The sequence below is a fragment of the Tasmannia lanceolata genome, unplaced genomic scaffold (genome assembly GCF_043159265.1).
Source record: "Tasmannia lanceolata isolate RefF3 unplaced genomic scaffold, GAP_Taslan_0.1 ptg000007l, whole genome shotgun sequence".
NCBI classification, from domain to species: Eukaryota; Viridiplantae; Streptophyta; class Magnoliopsida; order Canellales; family Winteraceae; genus Tasmannia; species Tasmannia lanceolata.
The window spans coordinates 29,898,335-29,906,883 of NW_027518684.1; positions in this window are offsets into that span (position 1 = coordinate 29,898,335).

Sequence of the window (8,549 nt, forward strand, 5' to 3'; positions counted from 1 at the left end):
ACACGTATTGTAGTCATATGGGCATAGTAGTCTTTTGTATGTTCTCTTTCCTATAAATACATAAGCGAGGGGGAGGATCCTTAACTCACTCTAACTCACTCTCTCTCTTCTTCATCTTTCTTTCTCCCTCTTTGGTGGCTTCTAACCATGGTTTGAAATTTTGGTTTTGCCCCCTCTCCCAACCCAAAATTTCGGTCGAAATCCCTTACAGCCCGTAAAAATTTTGGTTTTTTTTAATATTAAATTTCGAAAATTTGAGTCAAAATTTCATATTCAATTTTTTATAAAAAAATAATCTGAGTAAGAAATTTACGAAATTTCGAAAATTTCAGTCAAAATTTAATATACAATTTTATTTTTAAAAATAAATAAATAAATATTCTGAGTAATAAATTTTAGTTGAATTTCCTGAAATTTTGACTGAAATTCCCTAAATTTCGGGAATTTCACCCAAAATTTTTTGAAAAGTGAAAACCATGTCTGAAATTTTAAACCCGTTTTTGAAATTTAAAACAATATCTGAAATCCACTGCCTATGGTTATTTTCCAAGGGGTAAAACTTACTTACACTTACATTGTGGCCCAACAAATGAACGGTTTGAATCATTCTATGAAGTGGGCCCTCCAGTAGTTTTTTGAAAAAAACCGGACAACATATGATGTGTGGCAGCATAGTCCACCATTTTACAAAAAGGATTGTATGGCCCACTTCACAGGATGATCCAAACCGTTCATTTGTTTGGCCAAAATGTAGATAGGTTGTGACCCAAAACTCATTTCCATTCAATGATCCTAACATATAGAGGTTGTCCCTTTATTGATCACAGGGTTAGGATCATCCTATGAAAATGATTTTTAGGGCAAAACTTACATTGTGGCCCAATAAATGAATGATCTGTATCAGCCCATGAAAATGGGTTTCAAACTTTTTTTGAAAAATACATACTGCCACAAGCCATATAAAATCTCCTCACTTATTTCAACTTTTGGCCCACAAACCATATCCAGATTTTTTTGGGTAGGTACTAATGTAGAAACGGAAAATTTAGGCAGTGGGTAGGAGAGCAATATAGAGAGAGTTTTAAAATTGCATTAATTTCGTTGGTTGTTGAGGGAATTAATAAACAAATGCAATAAAGTAGGGGCTTTAGGAAAATTTTGCATTGATTTGGTTGCTTGGGAATGGACGGTTTGGATCATCCTATGGTGTGGGCTGTACAGTCCATTTTGACAAAGAGGGGGTGAATATATCATTGCTCAATCTCTCCCAACCCCCCAAAAGGGTTTATGTGAGAAATTCTCACTGAGAATTGAGGATAAATTCACTCCTTTAATGTTTTTCTTTGCCTTTAAAAACTTAACGGAAATTCACCCTGTTTATTTATTTTTTTCCCCAATTTTCTCTCAAAATCTCTGAGATTTCGGGCGAAATTTTTGAAATTTCAGTTGAGATTTCGAAAATTTCGTCAAATTTCGTCGAAATTTTAACCTTGTAATTAAATAATTGTGGGACCCGATCCCGCGAGAAGAGCGCATCCCGCCTCACTTGGTCTCTTGTACCCACGGGAGCGGCGTGTGCTTTTGATTATTGATATGAATCATCTTTTCCGTGAACTTGAGATCACTAAAGAAATTCGAATTTCACGCAAAAGAGCATGACCAGAGTCGTCACTAGGTAAGGGACCTAGTACCCATAAGTGACACTACAATGATCTGCGATCCCAGAAGTCTACGTCCGTTACCTGATTACGTGAATGAAAGGTATGATGGATTACCACCATATGCACCATTATCGCCCGGTAATCCGGTCTTCAATTCTAAAGATTAACTCACTTAAATTTCTTTTAAAATGTTCATTTAAACTCTCTTGATGTGATCTATATGACATACATCCTAAAAATCTAATCTTAAAGTGATTCCTAGAGGCATTTTTTTTATTCTTTTAATTTGGTTTGATTCAATCTATATGAAAGTTTTCCTAAAAAAATTTAAGTTGAGAGAATCCTAGATGATATATTTGATTTATTTTTGCCGTTCACAATTTATACTCATGCGGGCCAGGAGTTTCAGTCCTAAATGCCTAGCTAAGATGCCTAATGCCTAGCATGGGTCCTATGTAGCTAAATGTAGTTGATTGAGCCTGAGAATTGGATGTTGATTGAGATGTTTGAGAGAAAGTGAAGACTAACCTCTACATGCCTAGAATGAAGGTTCTATATGATCCTAGAACTAATGCACGGAATCCTAAGAACCTAAGATAAGGCTTGGGTTTGAGGCACGGGATTGGCAATTCTTAGATAAGGTATTCTGAGACAAGATATTCTAGGATTGAGTATCCTAGGTTTGGATTCTAGGATAAGGTGTCATGGGATTGGGATTAGGTTTTCCTAAGGTTTTGGATGCCTATCTAAAGTATTCCTAGAATAGGTTTTCTAAGGATTCAGAATTCCTAACACTTTAGTCTTCCAAAGAATTGGAATTTCCAAACACTTTAGATTCCCAAGGGGTTAAAATTTCTAACATTGGAATTGGTCTTGATGAGTTTCTAACTTCGATGGACTCTGAGGGACTTTTGTTGTGAAACTGGTTCACTCTCAGAGCACTCTGGCGTCTTCTGATTCACTCCAGGAGACTTTTAAGTGTATTTCAGAAGCTTTCTAGGGTACTCAGTGTCATTCTAGAGGAACTCTGAGTTGACACTGTGAACTCAGGGGGACTTTGGATGACCTTAATTCTTAAAACATATCCTTGGAGTAATCATTTGAGTGCAAAGCCAGGTGGGCCATTGGGTTTTGGGAAAAATGGTTAGGCCGCATGGGATGTGAGGTTTAGAGTAAGGTTGCTGTCGGGGTTTAGACCGAAGGAGTCTTTAGAGGACTACGGACAAGGTAAGGTGCAGCTTTTATTGTGTTTAGGCACTATCAAGCGCAGTTTTTTAACATGAACAAAGTGTAGTCTTTTTCATTTTAAAGTGCTAAAATCTGTTGAAGAATCCATGTTCTTGGCATATGAGGATCATAAAAAAGAAACAAGCTTTGCATTGAAAGAGTTGTGAAGGGTAGAAGTGTTAAGGATTTGCATTAGAATAAAACTTAGACTGAGTATGTGGATGAATTTCCAGAACAGTTTGGCATGCTTGAAATCCCAAAGAATAGTTTGCATATTTGAATTTCCAAAAACTCATTTTTTTCTTATTGATGAGTTTTGCACTAACACGTTTGTTCAAGAATTCAAATAAAATCATTCTAATGAATTCGAATGACCTGTGGATGAGTTTTCATGTTGCTTTTAATTCTATCTGATTCTAATGAATTTTGCATTGTGCTAATTCTGTTTTGAAGTAGCAAAAACCGTGCACTCTGTTTCTATAATTCACGTGCTCTTAACAATTCTTAATGCAAAACTTTTCTTTTATGCTTCTTAGATATCAAGAACATATGTTCATCACCAAAACAGATTCTTAAAGATCAGGCACCTGTATTTTTACCTCATATCTCAGCACATAAAAACAGTTTTTTTTTTTCTTAAAGATTTTAAAAGATCAGGAACATGTATTTCTCAATAGATTTTATCACTAAAAACAGTTTTCAAAGATTTTAGCTATTTTTCATATTTTTATTTTTTTAATTGAAAAACATGTTTTCTTATTTTTTATTGATAACCATTAAAACATTTGTCTTTTCATGTTTAGTTTTGTTTTCAAGTTATTTTTCCCAAAAGAACCGAAATTCCTCATGACTTGTGGTCTCAAAATCCTATTCCCAAACAAGTTTTAATCCAGAAACTTATCAGAATTCACAATAACTAAAAGAAAATTCTATAATTAAAGAATAGGAATTAAGAAGATAAGGACATTAGAACCTGTATCTAAAAAAAATTGAAGCTAAGATATAGAAAACGAGAAAACGGTTTTTACACACGTGTAGATAAGTTATCTACACACTAGCTTAAAATACAATGGAGGCCTACATTGTTTGGGTGATCCAAATCACACGGGATCATCCTAATCCTTCGAACCGTGGACGCAAAAAATGGACAGATTTGTGAATCGTAGGGTTGCAATGATCCTATGGAGCTGATTTTTTGTGGACACCCTATCTATGTGAGGACCAATCAAATGAATGGTTTGGATCACCCAAACAATATGCCCTCCACTGTATTTTAAGCTAGTGTGTAGATAACTTATCTACATGTGTGAGGAATGAGAAAACTGATGAATTAGAGGAATTACTTACTAGAGGGGAAATATTTGAATAAAAGCACTATACAATCTGAAAATTTAACAGGAAATTTAAAGAGTGCTAGACTAAAACCTCTAATTAGAGCTGGAAATAAAAAAAAAAAAAAAACCTACCTGGAAAGGAGCAGCTCGATCACTCTAATGGAGAGGTAAAATAAACCGGAGAGACCAACCACGTTTTCACAATAGAGAAGAGAGCTTCAGACCGAACCAAATATGAGTGAATAGATTATACTCTATGGAGGAGTGGAATTGGGCTTTCCTTTTTTGCAATGGGAAGGAATAAAAGTTTCAATACTTGCTGCAGGTGGAGAAAGTCATGCTAGTGATAGCTTCAGATTTTTTTCCTTCTCAACCAGTCCTTTCTTGTTTTTGTTCGATGTGACTCGGCCCTTGTTTATATAGCAGAGAAAGAAGGGTCGGTTGATTTCTATGAGTATCCAAATTTTTTTTTTACTTATCCCCAAATTCTCTCAAGAGCCACATTTGGACTCTCTTTAAAAAACCTTTGATCCATGATCTCATGGTTCAAAGAAAGTCCTCCTCTTAAAGGAAGCATAATAGATAAATCCAAAGGAGGTCTCACTATAGAGTTTGGATTTAATTGGAAGACATTCCCTCAAGTCTTTTTCAAGTAAAACTCTTATGGGACTAAAGTAACCCAAATTGATCGAATCCTTTGCGGACTGAAATTCAAAAACTCGAATAACGGCCCCCCACTTCACTAACGAATTTGGATGAGGTATAAGAGTGGTCGGTTGGATTGAGAGGGAGAGAAAAAAAAAGGTCGGTTATGTGTGTGTAGGGGAGAGAGAGAGATACTTCATACTTCATAGGACGATCTAAACCGTCCAATTGATGGGCTGCAATGTCAATAGGAGGTTCCCCTTAAATAATTTCTTTAGGATAATCGAGACCCTCCATTTAATGGGCTGTTAAATAAATTAGCCATGCCTACAAATCCTTTCCATTGGCTGATCCTAACCGTCCAACCGATGAACCATGATGTGAATTAGTTGTGCCCCGCTGATCATTTCCGTAGGACAATCCAAACAATCCAATTGGCGGGTTGTAATATAAATAGGTCGTGCCCCTTAAATTATTTGCATGAGGTGATCCGAACCACTCAATTGGTGAGTAACAACATGAATTGGCGTGGCCCCAAAATCATTTCCCTAGGCTGATCCGAGCCGTCCATGTGATGGGCTACAACATATATTGGACATGCCCTGCAACTTGATGTGATAGGATGATCCAATATTCCAATGTGTTCAATTTGACGGGCCACGACTTGAATTGGTCGTGCCCCCAAATCATTTTCATGAGATGATCCAAACTGTTCACTAGATGGGACACCATATAAATGGGTTCCTCATTATTTGGACTGTCCAATTGATGGGCCCTGCCGTTTTTATAAGATGATCTGAATCGTTCAATTAAAGCGCCACAATAAAAATTGGTTGCATCCCCCAAATGGCCCCTATAGGGTGATCCAAACCGTTCACTAGATGGGTCATTCCGCAAATTGATCGCGCCCCAAATCTTTTCTATGGACTGATCCAAGCAGCCCAAATGACGGGTCACGACTTGAATTGGTCGTGCCTCGCAAATTACTCCGTGAAATGATCCAAACCTTTCAATTGGGCTGAGAGAGAGAGAGAGAGAGAGAGAGAGAGAGAGAGAGAGAGAATAAGGGATTTATGACTACCTTTTGCCAATGTCACAAATTGGACAGTCCATATCATCCAATAAAGATAATGAAGAGAAATTATGCTAGGCCAACCATGTTTTAATAGTTGCATAATCCCATTTTGCCTTTACCCTTCCAATGGCTTGTGAATGCATTTTGGAAACCATAATAACCTTTTTAATAGCTCCTTAAGTACCAAGGGACAAGATCCTTTAGTGGTAATATCAAAACATGGTAGTGCTGTTATCATTTCCCTAGATGAATTGCTCCCCAAGCCATGTCGGCCCTGCTTTCTTATTGACCGAACTCCATTTTTGAATACAACTTCATAATTATCAACCCATCACTCTTAAATAAATTCAATATGGCCAGATTAAACTCAAGATGGTTGAGAACTTGGCGGGCCCACTTGTTTCAACTTGAAAGTTCATTATGAAAATTGATAAGCACCTTCCTCACCCAAATTACACTTCTTGGACGAAATTGGTATTTGCAGAATACAGTGGATACCACCTATTTAGTCAAAACTCTACCCCTTCGATTCTCAATTTTCCATAAGTGACAACCCTTTGAAATATGATGGAAATATTGGGAAAAAGGAACGGAAAAGAAACCGAGGGAAAATGCCCAGAAAGCTAAAAATCAATAAATAAACAAATAAATATAAGAATTGACTCTAAACTAGGAAAAAACTAATGAAAGCCCTTGTTGGCCGTAGCAGAACAAAAATGACCACTACCACCACTACCCTCCACCTCCTCCACCATCACCACCACCTCCTCCACCCCAACCTCCACCATTTGAGGCCCTACATATTCTAAAACCCTAGTCCTCTTCTCCTATTCTTCATTTTTTCTTTCTTTTTGTCCCTTTCCTTCATAGCCTAAACATTTTAGTCCCCATAATTCTTTCCGCAGCTCCGATTCCTTTGTATATTTATGTCTTTCTCTCTTCGAGGCCTTATCATGCCTCCCGCCTCTCTCGGTTGTAGTGGTTGTCATCGGAGCCGCGGTATTCTCTCTTGGCTCATCTAGTGGCCCTTCTTCCTTTCGGGCTCTGCAGTCGTAGTGCTTGAGCCCCTTCTTCTGTCTTTCTCTTCATGGATCCTCCATTTATTGCGGATCCCTCTCTTAGCCTGGCCTTTTCAGTTCATCTCTCTACATTATCTTCAGCTTCCTCTTTACCTAGCTCTTCTTCATTGGTGGATGGTTCATTCCCACCTCATTATGTGCCCTCTCTCATGGAGGACTATTCAAACGTTGAGGGGTGCCTCATTAGCTCATCTACTCATTTTGATTCATTTGCTGGCTCTACTAGTGCTGCATATAGCACTAGTGATCGTGCTACTCGTGGTGGCGATACCTTTGGCCGTGGTCATCGCCGTAGTGTACGTGTTGGTGGCCGGGATCATACTGACGGCCGTGATACTGGTGGTCATCCCCGTCCATATGGCTCTCATTGTCAGCGGGAGGGACCTTATCTTGACACTTGTTATGCTCTTCATCCCGAGCGCTATCCGCCTCCTGAGCCTCGCATAGTTCACTCTATACACCATTTGGCTTCTGCTCCTTCAGGTATATTGGCTTCCTCTTCAAAGCACAGTACAACTGCCCCTTCTGAGGGCTTCTTTGTCTCTCGCACTGACTATGATAAGTTCTAGCGCCTTCGATTATCCCGTCGCCCGCAGAGTACCGTCTTTGCTCAGCTAGGTAGTTTCCCTGCCTCTTTTCTTTCTAGCTCCAACTGCTGGATCTTGTTAGTAGAGTCTCGCACCCTTTTGAGTTAGTACAATCTGATGTATGGGGTCAAGTGCGGACTACCTCTCTTTTCGGATACCGATATTTCATTGTCTCATTGATGACTTTTCTCGCATGACTTGGCTTTATCTGCATAAAGACCGCTCGGTGATTTTCTCTGCCTTTCTCACCTTTCATGCCGAGGTTACAAATATGTTTGGTCGTTCAATCAAATGTTTGCTCACTGATAACGCTCAAGAGTACTTTTCACAATCTAATGGCTTCCAAGAATTCCTCTCTACTCGTGGCATCATCCACCAATTTTCATGTTCTCACACCTCCCAACAAAATGGTGTGGTAGAACGTAGGTTGAGATCTTTACTAGATGGGACCCACACTCTTTTCATTCAAATGCGGGTCCCTAAGACCTATTGGGGTGATGCCCTCCTTACAGCCTGCTTCCTTGCCAATAGGCTTCCTTTCTCTATCCTAGGTGGCTCATCCCCATTCACCTTGTTACATCCCTAGCATGACCCTTTTCCTCTTACCCCTCGGGTCTTTGGTTATGTGTGTGTAGACACCCCCATTTTGCTACGCTTTAAAAAGCGAAAGATTCGGTAGTATCATCGAGTCTTGAGTCCGTATTCAACATTAGATTAGGCATACATGCATTTTAGGGTAGATTTCACCTCATTATGGGAGTTTTAAAGTTGATTCGCGATCCTGAAGGTCTTTAGGGGGTTCCTTTGGCCTCCGGAAGATGTAAAATCAAGTTTCCAAGCAAGTGAAAAAACCTGCTATTTTTAGAATTTTCAGGGTTTCTCTCATTTTTGCCCATTTTGCACTACAGGGTATTTTGGTCATTCCTGATGTGTCCTGTTTG